The sequence below is a fragment of the Ptychodera flava genome, chromosome 8, assembly GCF_041260155.1.
Source record: "Ptychodera flava strain L36383 chromosome 8, AS_Pfla_20210202, whole genome shotgun sequence".
Taxonomy (NCBI): Eukaryota; Metazoa; Hemichordata; class Enteropneusta; family Ptychoderidae; genus Ptychodera; species Ptychodera flava.
In genome coordinates, this window is record NC_091935.1 from 33,216,795 (window position 1) to 33,234,919 (window position 18,125).

The window sequence follows — 18,125 nt, forward strand, 5'->3', positions numbered from 1 at the left end:
GATTCGGTGAGATTTGATCAAATGAAGTTAACTTGTACCTACAAAATAATAATATCTTTTATTAAGTTCTGGAACAAAGTTTCATGCTATGCAGGAGGCATCTTCTTGAGTCAAAGTTTGGATATCTAAGCTTACAAATGTATAAGTTACACATATGTGTTTATTATGTTGATTTGGAGTCAACGGGCACGTCATTCTAATGCTTTCTCTGACTGTTGAACCACAGACAAATATAGACACACTGGAAACGCGGCATGCCTTTTGTTCCATGGTCGTCTCGGTAGACTATTGGCTTTTCATGTTAAAATGAGCTTCAAAGGTGTTAAACTTTTGGAGGCTTTGTTTGTGGTTGATAATTGCACGAGATTATGCGAAAAATACGACGAGATGGCATCGTACTGCCAGTCGCGTAGCAACCATAGTTACTTTGTGAGCTCTCAGGCCAGAAACACTGCTTTACGCCAATCAAAACATAACACGCCAGCAGTTTCATAAACATGTTCTTCCTTGACGCACGTGTAAAAGACGGTATGACTGACCGTAAACCATTTAGTAAAACCAGACAGTATCGATAAAAGACTTTCAAATTTGATTCAAACACACTCATTATATATTCATAAAAATATGAGAGGAATTTTTAAAACGGTAAAACTCACTTTCAAGGAGCTCAAAACACACCCGTTTTCGCCAGCACGTTAATTCCGCTCAGCACCACACGACAACAACAACACAAACTTTGCCGAACATACTTTCGCTTAACAATTGGCGAAAATCCGAAAATAACCGAAGGATGCATGGTCGGCACTCTTCGGAAAAGAGAGGCGAGAGCAACCTGAGGCGAGGCGAACATGGATGGGTTACGTAACCGCTTCACGCCTTAAACAATACCCGTTGCGAGTCTACCTGTGTTTGTCTGTGGTTGAACCCAGGATCAGTATGCCATTGAAACTCAAAAGAATCACACATAAAGCAAATAGAACTGAAAGAGCTTTAGGGAATATGGTGCACTCGTTAGGATCATGCAGGCCATAGATACTTGTTGGCTGCAAGTCCGCAGTGCGCCTTTTCGCTGCCTATAGACGTGCGTAGATAAACGTCAAACCAACTCAACTGTGTCTCTACACACGTCTATTGGCCGCGTATACGTAGGTGCAGAGCGGACTTGCAGTCTACAACTAACAACTGTCTGTCTGGCACACATTGTTCAGTACGTGACGATGTGTTTTTCATTATCATAAACTCGGGGAATTTAAAGAGAAACGGAAAACTTTAAATTTTGTGTGAAAATAACAAAAAACGCTGAATAAAAGTTAGCAGCAAAGCAGTTTGATCCCAATATCAACTGAATATCGCAATGCTTTTGATAAGTGTGTAAAGAGAGTAATGCATACTACTTACACATTCTGAGCACATGCATTTAATGTACACATAGTCCATTAAAGCAGGGATTTAAGCTTTGGCGCCTTCAATAAAATGCCCCATTTAGGATATGTTTTCGCCCAAACTTATGAATAATAAACATAGTGGTTCAGGTATTAAATATTAAAATAGTTATTTTCCTTGCCCCGCCCAAGAAATATGTTGGAAACTATGTATGGAATATATGTATTTACGGTATGTTGTATTTCTTACCTGATAGGTTTCAGGAAAATTCGGAACGGCAAACAAAGACATTTTTCAATGCACCTTAGTTAATGATTCATATGCAAATTGCACCATGTTGAGGAAGGTATTCTTTTAGGACTGATTTCGATTGGTTATCGTGGAGAAGTAAGTTAGATCTCCTTTGTTTTGTTAGAGAAGTTAATATCTGATCACTTTCAATTGCTGTTTTAGCAAAGACACAAAACCATGACATACTATGACACAGCGCACGCTGCATTGTAGTAAACCACTATCCTTCTTATGCGCATGTTCTTGGAGCGGAAATGAAGGTCAGTCAAACAGAAAGTGTTTTCAGTCTGTATGTATAATTTAGGTGTCCCATATCTTTTTCATGAATGGCCCAAACCTAAAGATAAATGTGTTGCTCAAATAAACCAAACAATGCGTTTTCATGGTTGCTTTCTTTCTGTAGCCGGCGGTGTCCGGCTTGGAATTATTTCGTTTTCTTTCGTTACACCTCTGTGAGTCAACATCACATGCAAGAAATGATCACGACTCTTCAATTGCTTTCTTCCCTAAAACCAGACCTCAAGTTTATCTATTGTAAAACGTGACCATTTTTCAAATCATTTATCAAATTAGAACGATATTAAATTGTACAATTTGCTTGTCACCTTTTAGACAGAGTTCAGTATTTTGACATACAGGTTATGTCAGTCAATTATTGGCCTATTCCAAAACACATGCAAAGAAACACAAAATCAAACAGACATATTACAATTCTTACACTGAAACTTATTCCACACTATAGCTGCCTTAAAGCAGTTAAAGGCGTCACTATAGGCTGAAACATTGCAATATCTTCGAACATGTACACAATGAAAGTGGCTTCACACAGAAGGTCACATTTAGTGAACAACTTACAAGGCCGAGAGTACCGCAAACAAACAGGAAATAGCAAAGACGTGGTAGGAGAGACTGTTACTAAACAAGCCTAAAGAAACACACGTGGACCAGTGCAGGGGCATAGCAGCCAACGAAGCTGTTCGAGTAAAAAGGTATTTTCGTTTCTAAGGCATTTATTTTATTCTCGCAGTCGGCCGGAAGGAGGGCGTTTCTCGTACGTTGGTTGAAAATTTCTTTGATTTTCACCGTGACACAAGTCGTGACGAATCTGAAAGACAGTACACTTTGCAGGATGTACAAACACATGTGTTGATGTCATGCAGTTGGGAACTCTTGTCGCGGGAAGACTCTGACAGCACCTTTGAGCTCTTGGGGGGGGGAGGGAAACTGGGGAGTTTTTGTAATGTGAGGAGGGTAAAGTTGTGAGTGGGAGGGAAAACTTTTCAAATCTTGATGGGGGGCAGTCTCAAACAGCTTATTTTCCCCTCCAAAATTTTCTTTCGCCTACGATTATTCGTGCATGCTATTAGGCAGAAGTAAATTAAACTCGGTTTTACGTCCCCGCGCGCGTAGGTTGTTATGGGGAGGGGGTCATAGGCAAATTTATTTGAAATAGGATTTTACCGCTTAGCTTTTCTGCAGGCTTTGAAAATCTTTGATTACAAATTTTGAAAAATGTACTTGAAGCATGCACGCTTGCAGATTGTTAGATATTAGTGTAAATTATGGAGGTGAAAAAGAGGTTTTTGCTTTGATTCTTGAATTGGTACGATATCACTTGAAACAAACGCATAACTTGATTGTGTATAATTCTCCGTGTTAGAGACTGCCTGCCATTCCATAATTTTTTCAGCAAGTTTGTGACAAAAAATGTCTGAAATCGCATGACGAACACAAAAGCCTATGTCAACATATTTCCGAAACAAGCTGGCCTAACACAGAAAGACATATAATCGCACTATATTAACCCTGGAGCGAGACGCACAAAAGTACAAGCGACACCAGTCGTCAAGAGCAGTCAATCAGCCTATTTCAAGAATTTGTGACAATGTTTTTTTCAGTATACACTGAAAAGAAAGAATAAAATTCAATGTGATCGTTATGTGACATTTATTGCCTGCGGTCTACATATGGAACGATAGCCTACATGCAAATAAAAATGGGTTGGGTCTGAGGTGGCGGAGTACCAATGAATAGGTTACAAGTTCATTTGGCCTGTGGATATGCTATATCCCAGGCAATGTACAAACACAGGCGCTCGTTAGCCGGGTAAACTGCTAAATCGATCGATTTTCTGCTTGATCTATCTATCCCGTAGACGATAAGCCCACCATTGCAACCTATAACGGGCATATCGACTACGGGATCGATAGATTGAGCAGAAAATCGATCGAGTTAGAAGACTACCCCGGCTAACGAGCGTCTGTGTGTACAAATAGCACAAGCACGTCATTTAATCATTAACGTGTAGTCATTTACAATGATACAAAATCATGGGTAGAATCACCTGTAGGCACATTTCCATGTCCAGTTTTGTACTATGAAACAGGTGTTTTAGACTAGATGGAATACTAATAAACAACATGGCTGAAATATAAAAATGATTGTTTGTTTGAAATGAAGCAGCAACCGGTAAAACGAAAGCCAGGAGAACACACACTCTGACAGGACAAAACTTCATTCAAATATTGTCCTGGAGCAGTTTTAGTTCTAGCTGAGTGTGCCTATACGCTTTACTTATTGAGTTGATATTTGAAACAAACGAACATCTTCATGTTTCGGCGATGTTGTCGTTAATAAAAAAAATTACATGCCACTTTCGACACTTATGACAGTGTTATACACTTTTCCTGTCTTTAACGGGTCTTATTCAAAGCAAACTCTTGGAAAAATCAGGATATTTTGAGATCGGTTTATTACACAGCTACAAATTTTATGCATTATTTTCATGGTTTTATTTGAAAAGTAAAGTTGGTTCGTGTCAATGTGCTAACTGAAGGACACGTATAGAAATATCACTGCTCGCTGATTTGGCCTACGAATACACTTTTTTAACAGGCTAAGGAAGCCGTCATTTTTTACGGCCTGGGGGTAGGAGGAATTTCTTCGGAAACTCTGAAATTTCGAATACCCCCCCCCCGCCGACCCTGATGAATCAGAGTAATCCCCCTCTCTAACACAGAAATTTTGACTGACCTCCCAATTCAGAAAAATTAAACATCAAGATATAATTGTGAAATTTACAAAAATACAGCGATAGTAAAGACCTTTCATATCCTGGTGTAACCTGCTAGATTATCATCGGTTATCTCATGACGGTTGAACTGGTGAAATGAAATTCAAAGTCACAAAAAATGTAGATGTAAAAGCTCACGCTATAACCAGTATCCAACCATAAAGTATTGTTTACTTTGTATGGGTATCATGACAGGATTTTCACCAAGATATAAGACTGGGCAGAATTTGAAAGTACTGAAGGGGAAAGAGTCAGAGGAGGTTGTACCCTTTCTTGCATGAAAAAATAAGAAATTGATGTGTGAAATGGTGCAGTCTGGTGCAATATGAGAGGTGTTTTTCAATTTTATGTCTTTAAAGCAAAACTGTTAGAACACCCCAAGGAGGAGCGTGCGAGAGGGGGGGTGTTCAAAATTTGAGTAACTCCCCTTCTTTCTCTCCACATTTTGAGCAACACCCCCTTTGTAGCTTTCAATTTTTTGATTGACCCCCTCACATTCCTCAGACCCCCAGGCAGTAAATAATGACAGCTCCCTAAATAATAAACGGGTGTCGCACTCAAAAAACCAGATATGAACTGAAAATGCTTCATTGAAAGTGAACAATATTAACCATAGATTAATTTTAAAGGTCATCAAGAATACAAAATGTAATTAGCTGAAATAAATACTTAATTTCTTTGACTGCTCTCATTGTATCACAACGTAATAGAGCAAGTGCAATTGCCTTTGGCCAAGTTCATCAAGCTATATATACCAAACTGTGAAAGCTCATTAGATATGCAAATTATAAATTGGCTAAAATGAAATGCTTAAGGACTTGGGATGTTTTATCAAAGTATCTTCAATGTATATAGCAAATTTCGTCATTTTGGTCGAGTCAATCGAGCAATATATCCCTTATTAGAAAGTTCATTAAATATGCAAATTAGGAATTGCCTGAAATGAAAATGCTTAATGACTTTCATAAATTATCTCATGGTATCTTCAATATACAAAGCAAGTTTCGTCATCTTTGGTCAAGTAAATTCAGATATATATATATAATTAGGAAAGTTCAATTAGGAATTATCTTTAATGTCAACCCTTAATACCTTTCACACCTGATATAGCTTGATGTGATCAACATTTGTAGCAAATCTCATCAAATTGTGTGCAGTCGTTCTCAATCTTTATCAGTTTTTACTAAAATCATTAATTATGCAAAGAGTAAAAAGTATGCAAGCCACACCCACCAAAAACTAATCAGTTCTTGCCATTTGCTAATTGAATCTATATACCGCATTTAATTCTGATCTCTAAGCCGTTTTTGAGATATCGGACCGAGAGACAGACAGACATCGCTGCGACATAAGCTCACGTGTGTGAGCACGTGAGGTAAAAATGACGCCCCCGCGGAAAAGTACAAAAAATGCAGTATATCCTGCATATACACATCGTGATCACAAACAAGCATGATGCCATTCACGTGATCGCATAACACACGATGGTCAACATTTTGTGTTGTTGTAATCTATATTTTGATCGCCAGATGATTAGTTTTTGATAATGGCGGGGAATCTAAAATGATGTTAAAAATGTTTGAATTTACATGCCACTTTCGACACTTATAACAGTGATATACATTTTTCCAGTCTTCACTGAATGGGTCTTATTCAAAGAAAACAGGAAAACAGGAAACTTGGAAAACAGGATATTTTGAGATCGGTTTAGTACATACTCGCAGCTATTGTTGGGGCTTTAACTCTTTGTATGTAGGCCTAGGCCCTATTCGTCAACAAACCAACAAACGAACAACAAGAAAAAATCGGAGACTGAGTTCCCAGTCGTCCACTCAGGTTTATTCAGGCAAAGTGAAAGGCGTAGCGAGAATTAAATACACAGCCTTGCCATGCAAAGGTAACTCTGGCACTGGACATGCTACATGTAGACATGTTTGCAGACAATAAAAACGCTCTGTTAATAATTATCAACATGTTGTATTCATCAATTCCTGGAAACTTGCAATTGAGCACGTCACAGCACAGTTACACGAACGTCCGAACTACAGGACTACAGGATAAGGAAACGGAACAAGTCTCATGCTACAAATAGATCGTGCATGGAACAGAACTCTGCAGAACGAAACGTGCCATTAATTAACGAGTGTATGTCGTATGACTCTGTTTACTTCTCCGTGAGAATAGCCATTTGTATTCGTCGATGTGACCTTGATGTGATTGAAAGTTGGTCGCGACGCGGATACATGCGTCACAACTTCGTGCAGTGTGTTGAATTCTGTAACAACAGCTGAGAGGTAAGTAATCGGTATTAGGCGCCAGCATGGAGCTTATGGCTCAAGTTAATCAAGATAATTTAACTTTCACCTAATTGTCTATTGGTCTATGATCACACTGTCGCTTATGGTTAGGTACAAGACTAACCATGGCATAAGACTTTTATACATATAGTCAGGTGGCTTAGCAACAAAAAACAGCAAGATCGTTACACGGATAACAAAAGTGCCAAATTTGCTACAGAGGTTCACATATATGTGTAGATCAAAATTGACTATTGCTCCAAAAAATTGCGCCACCGTAAAGGCTCGATGACGTCATAATTTATAAAGGCCGCCATTATATTGTTTAAAAATGGTAAAATACGGTTTATTCAGCCATTTTTCGACATTCTTTTGAATAAACTGACACAAAAATCCTCAATTATAAATAAAACATAAAAGGGACGCAAATGAATTATTATGGTGACGTCATAAAGCCAAAATGGCCGACCACATGCCGGAAAATGCCGAGAGAGTTTGACCGGTTAAGAAGGGCTTGACTACGCAGTTTCTGCGTAGTGAAGCTTCATTACGTATTCATGGTGACCCCTGGCCAGCTGTCAATAACTTTGGGGGCTTTTGTCTTTTGGCCTGCTTTGCATATGCGTCGTTGGACACGACCTGCCAATCACCCAGGTAGTCAATTAAACTATTAGTTGACTGTTTACCGACCCAATTAACACTATCCAGCAGTATCAGTCATATTTTAATCGCGTGGCCCGGGTGGGCACAACGTAGGAACGCGTGTATTTCTATGTGTACGTTTCACTTGTGGTGTTGTTTGTACCATGGAGGTAGGAATGTTTGTACCATCGTGCGTTTGAAGTAAGCTTACTTGTTTCACCTACAGCATTACCTTCAAGGTGACAGGCTAACTATTAATGTTCAGTATCATTGCACCGAGTTCTGCCCACGGTGAAAACCACCTGTTTTGCCACGGTCCCTCTGTGGAGGGACCGTGGTTTTGCCTACTAATTACTGCCCGTCGCTGCCCGTCCTGAATGTAGCCTATCTATAGCTACAGTAATCAGTCAATATATAATACCCCGCGCCTTATAATTTTTATATAAACCACAGTCTCTCTATCCACGTGCCGTAAAATTGTTGACTTTCGATGCGATATAGAGGTTGATCGTTGAATCGCACCGGCGCATCCATATTTACTTGCCCCATAAGCTTACTACTCTGTAAAGGGTGGGTAGATGGAATTCCTGGGCCAAAAATGAACACCGGGGCGAAACTTTTTGTGAACCCATGTGAAAACATAAATCATTTATCAGTTTTGATATATACTCCTAAATTGTAAGTTTGATCATGGAGGTACCTCCATGGTTTGATCAAAATCGAGACCACATTCAAGGGCTATACAGACTGTCCATGTACGCACACACAGTGACAAGAAGGCGGCAAACACATCGAATCGGCGAAAAGAAGCATAAAAAAGCTATAGGCTCATCGCCAAAACAAACGCGCCAAGCGCTAACAAAAACCCATACCAAGCGGCCCTTTTCAGGGCCACCAAACACTCCAAAAAGAGAACTACCCAAAAAAACCAAACCATAAAATGACATAGAACACACAAACACTTAAAAGAAATAACAAAAATCGTACACATAAAAATAACGTGACAGAAAAAATGGCCGTGGAAATAAATCAGCTATTTCCAAAGAAAAGCCGACAACAACATGAAATTCAACAAACTATCATCGCTCAAACTATGAAACTCCGAAAAATAGTACTAGGCAAAGGCCTTAAAATTAATTCGGACGCCAACAAAACCAAACAGAATAAAACCACCTCAGGATTTCAACAAATAAAGTCGTAAAATGTGACTACGCTACACACAAACAATCGCAACAACACAAATTCAAAGAAAAGTCAAATTGGGCTTCACAAACAACAAACACCAAAAACTTGAAAGCTATCTGAAGCTGCTAAACTCGCACTTCTAGAGATACCCTTTCAAACAAGGAAACAAAACATGTCGCGTGCTAAAAGAATCGCGATAAACCAGCTTGCAAACAATAGACAAATTTCGGGGAAAAAAAAACCCTCGACAAGGGTCGGGTTTTCGTCATTGTCAACACAAACGATTACGTACTCGAATGCGAAAGGCAATTACGCAACACTCAGTATTATACACAACAAGCCAGAACAAACAGTAAACAAAGTAAACGAACTATGAATCAAAATGTACGAGAACAAGCACATCAACCAGGATACTTGTGAGTATCTTGATCCAATAAACATAAAATCCGTACCCCCAGTGGTACTTATTGCCTAAAAATTCACAAACCTCCGCAAAAATCTAAAAGACACACCAGTCAAAACAAAATTTACCGAAGTAAAGAAACATAGAACAAACAAACCGAACCACCAAACGGACTCACAACGTGACCAAAAATTAATATACTTGCCTCGCTAATCGAAAAGCAAGACCACTAAAATGCATTAAAATAAATTTTCACAAACACAAACTAAGGAAAGAATCTACACCGCGACTGATGAGAAACACAACCGGGTTTCGAAACGCAAGCGTCAAAGGGCGACTCTATCAACTTTTGTAACAACATAGGTCCGGCTGCGTCTCGCCATAAGCTTTCCCCACACAAACAAAACATTACCGTACACACTAATCCAAACTTCTCTACAAATATCCAAAGCGAAACAAACATTTTTATTAACACACACAATCGGATAAGAATGTAGGAACACATTTTCGAAACGAATCAAACACAAACTCGACACAAAAACATTTAGGATAGTTAGATGGGGAGCCTCTTTCACATTTTTTACATCTCGCTATACTGTCTATGATTCTAAAAATAAAGTCATCTGCCACTTTTTCTGTATACGCGGTTTGGCAAAACCCATCTCTTCAATCGAAAGTCGGGCGATTTCATGGTTCTTTGGGGTACGTCGAGCTTAAGGAATGTGGTTATATTCGCGATGTTTTATTCGAAATTATTTATTTCTTCTAGGGCAAATGCACGTAATTCATGCTGTTGGAAATACTGGCCGCTCATAAACAAGACAATAAACTCGATATCTGTGTATCTTTACTTTTATTGTCAAAGTACCATCGACACCCAAAAAAAACCAAATGGTTCAGTCCACGCGTGGGTTCAGTCCAGGTATTTGCAACGCCAGTCACCTAGGCGACGGTAATCCGCACCACTTATCACCATCGGGAAGGTACTCCTCCCCCTATACCACTGGCGATCCCACCCTCAAGGCATGCGTCATTCGACCAAGCATTGTTATTGTAATTTCCTGCATAAAGTTAACAGCGAGGTCAACCGGTCAAACTCTCTCGGCATTTTCTCTCATGCAAATTCAATATGTCTGCCGTAATATTGTCTAAAATATTAAAACACTGTTAATTAAGCCTGTTTTCAGCATTTTATCGCCTGAACTGAAATTAACACCCCGAATTACAGACAAAACATATAATTGATGCAAATTAATTATTGAGATGACGTCATAAAACTAAAATAGCAACCAAAAGTTACAAAATGGCCGATTATGAAGTTCACTCTGCTCATGAGTCAATACCCATTTACGTGACAAAATGATAGTTTGAAAGTAATGTACAAATTGTATTAATATTCCATAAAGTCAAAATAAAAGAAATGTACCAAAACTTAGCCAATACGTTCTACACAAGTAACAAACTCTTATGAGATTGTGGTCTGTGTTTGAAAAAATCGAATCGATTTAAAAGGAAATGAAGGAAACTTCACACACTGGTTCTACCTTTGTTTGTGATACGGTACAGTGAGTAGATCAATGTGGTTTCGTGATAAGGGAAGCATGGTGAGAAACCAGTGAATCGATAGTGCTTTGACCCTGGTAATGTGACCTTGGTCCCAGAAAAAAAGTTTTATGTTGGTGATTCCTCCTAGCGGCGTTTTGGGCTAAAGTGAGGTCCCATCTTCAGTCACTTGAATGGTATTGTATTCCAACATGCTTAGTTTGATGCTAAGATCATTATGTTGTGGTCTGATTGTTGCGTGAGTTGTTGCTCAGACCGTCCATTTGTACCACCCTTGTGTTTGAATTTTGTTCGAAGGAGGACATATTTTATGTTATTCTTCCTTTTATACTTTATTATAGGTTTTTTAATCGCTCTTCATTATTTTCCAGTATCTTATCATATTATTTGATTAGGCTAGTTTTGATGAGGTTGTACTGACAAGTTTTTTGTTTCATCATTAGTCTTATTTTTGTTGGCTGACGTTTTGTTATATTAACTTCTTTTTGATACAGGGTATGTCTTTCTTTTTGTAATCACTTTGTTTAAGTTTTTGCGTCGAGAAATTGACCTGTTTTATTAAGTCCATATTGTTGTTGCATGTGCGAACATATCTGAGTAATTCACCTTCAATGAAGCATTTGAAGGTTTGTGGCAGATAAATATCGTCACATGGTTTTGTGTGGGTTTTACAGTCGAGCCATCTCTCTTGCATCTCTGGCATTTGAAGACCACAAGGTGAAGGTATGAGATTCTGTCGATAGAATGATCAAATATGAATTCCGAAGTTGAACGTAGGGTACAGGGTGTTGCATCCTCGACAAATGTTCTGAATGTTAGAAGTTGATGTTAGGTGTCTGTGTAAATCATGGAAATTCCACCTTTTAAATTTCCATACGAATCTTTGACCGGATTTAATACAACTTTCTCCATATATCCATATATTTGTTTGTATTTTTCTCAGTTGAACTAAAATATGTTGCCTTTTCAGAATAATCGACAGTAACTGCCATGTACGTTGTCGGTGAGTTTTTGTATCGTATCAGTTGGCTGGTACTGTTTCAGAGTCCAACACTACAATCGCTGCATTTATGGCTTCATTTTTGGCATGTTTTGCTACATTGATACCACTTGTAATGTTACCAGAATAGAGTTTGCTTGTATTTTTATTGATTCTATGTAGTTAATGAAGTTTTTGTCCCTGTCATATGTAAGTCGTCTTTGTACGATTGGGCCTATGACAAAGTCTAGAAATTCCGAGATTTGGTTTATTGGGCTCGAGTAGCCATTTCTATTGAGACGTTGGATGATGATTGTTCCTTCCCTTTGGGTTTTGTGTATTTTGGCAGGAGATACCATCGTGGTGTACAAATTATTCTACGTATGGGAATGGGGAAACTGTAAATCACTCGTCAATGATCTTCTTGTCGCAGCTAAATGATTTCATATACAATTTCCACCGTATAGTTAATGTCGCCAAGTGTTGCCTTAATGTACAGTAATAATGTACATTTCGCAGCTGTCTATAACTTTCTTTAATGTCATTTGTCGTATTTCATAATTGCTGTGCCTTTTCCTTTATTGATGAGTTTTATTGTGTTTGTTTGTTTTTAGACAGATTGTTCAGAGCAGTCTTTTCTGCTTGAGTTATGTTCTTTCTGATTTTGGTTGCGAATGGAATTTATTCTATCGATCTAAGTTGCTTCGAGACAGTTTTACAATTTTGGGTTTTCCACTGTTAGTAGTGTCGAGCATGGTCTTATCTTAGAACAGATGGCTGATGATTTATTGTTTGTTTCTCACTATACTGCACAATCTTATGATGTGAATAAATTTGTTGATATCTCATACGACATTTTTTCTGGATAGGCACTTCTGAGTTGGAATAAATGTCAATCCTTTACTTAATGCTTTTATTTCAACATTTGTTAAGGTTTGATTTGCAAGATTTTTGATGAATCTGAGAATCTTTCTGAGTTCTTATTTTTATTTAAACTTCCATTTCTGCTTGCGTTCTTCCTGGCGTTTTTTATGTTTTTGGTTTCAAAACAGTAAAACGAGACCAAAAACGAAAAGAAAAGAGGCTTTTCATACAATTCACGAAAGCTACAAATAAGCTAGGTAATCTAGCTTCAAAAGGCAAAAAAAGTCTTCTCTTTGTTCATAAAACTCTGACCAAACGGCTTTTTAGGCACATCCAGCAAGCACATCCTCCAAAAAGAGAACTACTGTAGCACAAAACTATGTGTCTGTCACCACACATCGATACATAAAAATACCAGAAAATTCAACAAACGAAAAAGGCTTCTCAAACAAGGGAAGCAAAAGACCAAAATCACAAACATTAAGCCTTTTTTCGGGGGCCAAGGTCACATAACCAGGGTCAAGGCATGATATATTCACCGTTTTCTCGCCATGTTTTTCGTTATCCTGAAATCACACTACTTTTGATCTACTCACTATAACATAACACTTTCAAAGGTAGAACCGATGCGTAAAGTTGTCTTAATTTCCTTTATATCGATTCAGTTTTTCAGACAGAGGCCATTGTTAAATATTCAATAATTTTATAAAAGTTTGTAACTTGTGTTTAGCTTATTGGCTAAGTTTTGGTACATTTATCATTCATTTTGAGTTTATGGATCATCAAGACAAATTGTACATTACCTTTAAACTATCATTTTGTCACGTAAATGGGCTATTGTACTAAGCACAGTGAACTTTAAATAGGACATTTTGAAATTTTCGGTTGCCATTTTGGTTTTATGATGTCATCACAATAATTAATTTGCATAAATTATCTATAATTTGGGGTGTTAATTTCAGTTCAGGCACTGAAATGCTGGAAACAAGCTTAATTAACAGTATTTGCACATTATCAGACGATATTATGGGTGACATTTTGAATTTGGTCGGCCATTTTGGATTTGTGACGTCATCATAATAATTGATTTGCGTTAATTTTATGTTGTATTTGTAATTTGGAATGTTTGTGTCAGTTTATTTAAAAAAATATATTGAAAACTGCCTGAATTAGCCGTATGTTAACATTTTTAAGCAATATAATGGCGGCCATTTTGAATTATGACGTCATCAAGCCTTTCCGGTGGCCCAAATTTTTGGAGCATTAGCTAATTTTGATCTACACATATATGCGAACATCTATAGACTAATACTGGTATACATGCGTAGGTACGGACGCTTTCAACAGTCGAGGTCAAAACCTATTACTGTACCAGGTTAAGGGAGAACCATTTGGTTAGGGGGGTATGGAGGAAGTCGGTATTGGAGCAATTTTTTTCTACTGTCAGACCTGCATCAATTTTTTTTTCAAATGGAGTAGCAGTGCAAATATTTTTTTATTGGTCATCAAGTTTGATAATGCATTGTATAAGGAAGTCGTCATTATTTACGGCCTGAAACTCCGAAATTTCGAGTGACCGCCCCCCTTGCCAAACATGATGAATTTGAGTAACCTCCTTCTCTAACTCTGAAATTTTGACTGATCCCCCCCACTTAGAAAAGTTAAATACCAATACATGTAATTGTAGAATTTACAAAATACAGTAACAGTAAAGACCTTTCAAATCCTGATGTGCCCTGCTAGACTATCATCAGTTATCTCATGACGGTCAAAACAGGTGAACACATCAAAATGAAATTCAAAGTCACAATAAAATAAAGATATAAAAGATCACGCAGTATCTAACCATATAGTATATTGTTTAATTTGGATGGGTATTGAAAGTACAGGGGGAGAACATGCGAGAGGTTTAGGGGGAAAGTGTCACAGGGGCTTTCCCCTATCTTGCATGGAATTTTTTTTAGATACTGATGTGTGCCATAGTGGAGTCTGGTGCAATCTGAGAGGTGTTTTTTAATTTTTTTACTAAGTGAAACTGTTAGAATACTCCAAGGGGGAGAGCACGAGAGGGGGGTTTACCCTCTCGTATTGGAAATTTCGAGAAATTGATGTGTTTAATGGTGCAATCTGAGAGGAGTTTCAGTTTATTGTGAAATCGGTAAAACTGTTTGAAAATGACGTTGAACACTGATATTTTTTACATTTTTTGCACGATCAATGTTTGAGTCACAATATTCAACAACCAATCAATGACAATGCAATTTGTGAAAAACAGTTCTGTTTGCCAGAGACTGAAGACAAATAAATATGCAGGAACGGAAAATCTGTGACTTTCTTGTGTCATTTCTCCAGCTGCCAGCTTCTAATGAAAAGCCTGAATATGGTATGTTTAACTGTCAAAATGGTCATTGAACAGAGGTAAATTAAAACATGTTTCTGTGATAATAAAGGATGAATTCACAACAGTTCAGTTTTGTCCTTGATACTGTGAAAATTTTTATAAATTGATGAGCGCCACGATGCAGTGTAGTGCAATCCAAGGGGTATTTTCATTTGTCTTTTACCAGTAAAACTGTTAGAAGACAAAAGGGGGAGAGCCCGAGAGGGGGTGCCCCTCTCGCATTGAAAATGTTTAGAAATGGATGTGTGCAATGGTGCAATCTGAGATGTTTCAATTTATTTCGCACAAGAAAATTGAGTAACCCCGCCCCCCCCTTCTTCCTCTCCACATTTTGAGTAATGCCCCCTGAAGTTTTCATTTTTTTTAGTGACCCCTTTCCCCTCATATACCTCCGAATACATGGCGAGACACCGGTGAATCGATAGTGCTTTTACCCTGGTCATGTGATCTCAGTCCCCGGTAAACCGGTTTGTTGATTGATGATTCGTCTCAACGGTGTTTAAGAATCAAAAATGGGGTTCCTTCATAAGTCGCTCTGTTGTTTTGTATCCCCTCCGCTTGGTTGTCTGATTATTGATTCATCTTCGTCCTCAAAGAGGAGAAGCCAGATTAGTTATTGAGAGAGTTCGCCACTATTGACGGACTCTATAGTGAGAGATCCGGTGTGTGTTGTCATATTATAATTAAGGCATCGATGTAAGTTCTCAGGGAAGATGTTATCTTTTGTGGTCAGAGAAACAAGGCTCACACATTGTATTTCATTATATTTGTCGTTCCTCAATTTTTCATTGTCAAGGTACATCTTTCTAACATATTTATACTGACAAAATAATTTATTGGTTTTAAAACTAGTTTATTGACGCCTGTCTTGTGTTTTAAATTTCACAATCTACAGAAGTCAAATAGTTCCCTTTAGATAGTGCCTATGCCATTGAGATATTGCAACAGAAATCCTGAAATATGATTTCTGTGATCGGAAAAGGGAAGGAAAACATTGAGTGTACTGAGGTGTAGAGTAGACCTATGTAGTGCAAGCTTATATCATTAGTGCTAGGAAAAAAACATAAGAATTGCTTGTGGTAAAAACATTTGCGCCGCCTGAGAACAAGGTTTCCAAATTTTGCTAATTTCTGGTGCATTGTGACAATTTTTTTCTCTTCTGTCTGTTATGACAATTTTTTTCTTCTATCTCACCTGGTGACAATTTTTTTTCTCAAAATCCTCCATATCCCCCCCCCCCCTCCGAAGTCAAATGGTTCTCCGCTTAGGCCGAGAGCCGAGTCTTATCTCAACGGTTAACGGTATCCGCCGCCATTGTGAATCTCCTTCCCGGAAAAGCATGCTGGTATACTATGACAATCCTCGGCCATCGCCAAATTTTGATTTTTCTTTTGAGAGTTTTTGCTTATGACACGACGGCCGAGGATTATCATTAGACTGCATGTTACTCTATGGGAACCGAAAAGGATGCTGGTCTACTATGACAACTGTCGGCCATAGTTGAAATACATTTCATTTCCTTTTCATGTTACTTTGAATTTTCTTTAATTTTCATTTTACTATGAATTTAATTTTACTTTCATTTTACTTTGAATTTTTATTTTCAATTTTTAGCTACTAAAGACTATAGTCTATAAAGGCTATTGGGATGGGTGTCAGTCCGGCGTCTTTCATCAGTCTGTATGTATGTATGTACATGTATGCATGTCCGTTTGTGAGGCGTCCATCCACTCAAATACTTGAGAACCGCAGTACTTACTGCTTTGATATTTGTTGTGGAGATGAAAAATATGGTTATGAGAAACTGTGTTTTTTTTTAATTTTTTGACATTGTTGAAAATATGCAAATTAGTGCCAAAAAGGAGTTTTTGGTAAAAAATCTTCTTATTCATAACCGCTGGTCAGATTGCTTTGTTATTTGGTATACAGGTCCCTAGGGATAACCCAAATTAGATTTGTTCAAATTGTGATGAAATATGCAAATCTTTTTTTTTAAGGAATTTTTTTTATTTTTTTTCACTTGAAATGTTTACATTTTAATTTTACTTTAGTATATTTTTATTTCAATTATGATTTTATTTTTTATTTGTTTCTTAAACAAAAATCATAAATGAAATGTTCCTGCGTTTTTGATCAAAGTAAAATCATAAAACAAACGATTTCTGTTTCCAATCTCTTAAGTTTGATTTTTTTTCCTTTTCAAGAAACAAGAAAATTATTTTTTTTCAATTGTTTTTGTCTTATTTGCTATAGCATTTCTTTTTTGTATCGATATTACTTTATTTAGCACGAATTCTTTTGTTAAAAAATCACTTTAAAGTAATATGTTACACAAGACAGAATAAACTAATAATTTAGACGCATTTATTGGTGACAACTCCAGGCCACCATACACCTGCTCTCGGGCACATAAGCCCATTATCAAGGCATTAATATATAGTACTGCCCGGGCCGCGGGGATCTACCGCAGGCAGCAGCAATATTCTTATCACGAAGTTTTTCTCGCTGTTTTCTCTATGCAGCTCCTCTCCTATTTTTCATGCTCTGACTGATCGGAGTAAATAAAATAAATGATTATATTACCTAACCTAGCCTCTTGACTCTTTATTTTTTTGTTTTACACCCCATTACAAGGACGTTTATTTCTTTGACTTGGCCTCAGATGCAGATACATACACTGTAGTACATGCATGCCGAAACATGGCATTTTAAATTGTGATGCAGACCTGATCTGTGCACTCCGAGGTGAACTAGAAACATATATGACAGCTTGCTATGTCCCTCCAGGACTCTGGTTATATACTGCTAGACCCCACACATGATGAAAAACCAGTTTGGTGTAAACTTCTATAGCAAATTCCTAAAAAGAAATAACATGTGTTGTGGATTAAGTGAAGCAGAGGTTCGAATTAACCAAAGTTAAGAATATTACATTTGAGTTGCCTACCTTCAATTCTGAGAATTGTGGATGATATCCTGTTTAAAGCTTTGTAATTTGTTCCAGTGACACTCCCAGGGCAATAAATAATGATAGCTTCCTTTGC

The 18,125-nt window shown here is 37.6% G+C and overlaps 1 protein-coding gene across 1 annotated transcript in view; it reads left to right on the forward strand.

Moving 5' to 3' along the window:
- The first annotated feature begins 6,955 nt into the window (after nucleotides 1-6,955).
- The window catches only part of LOC139139114 (uncharacterized), an 87,678-nt gene continuing 76,508 nt past the window's right edge, over nucleotides 6,956-18,125 (forward strand). The window contains exon 1 of the mRNA XM_070707895.1: nucleotides 6,956-7,041. The gene's annotated coding sequence lies outside the window, so the exon portion shown is untranslated. The remainder of the gene's footprint in view (nucleotides 7,042-18,125) is intronic.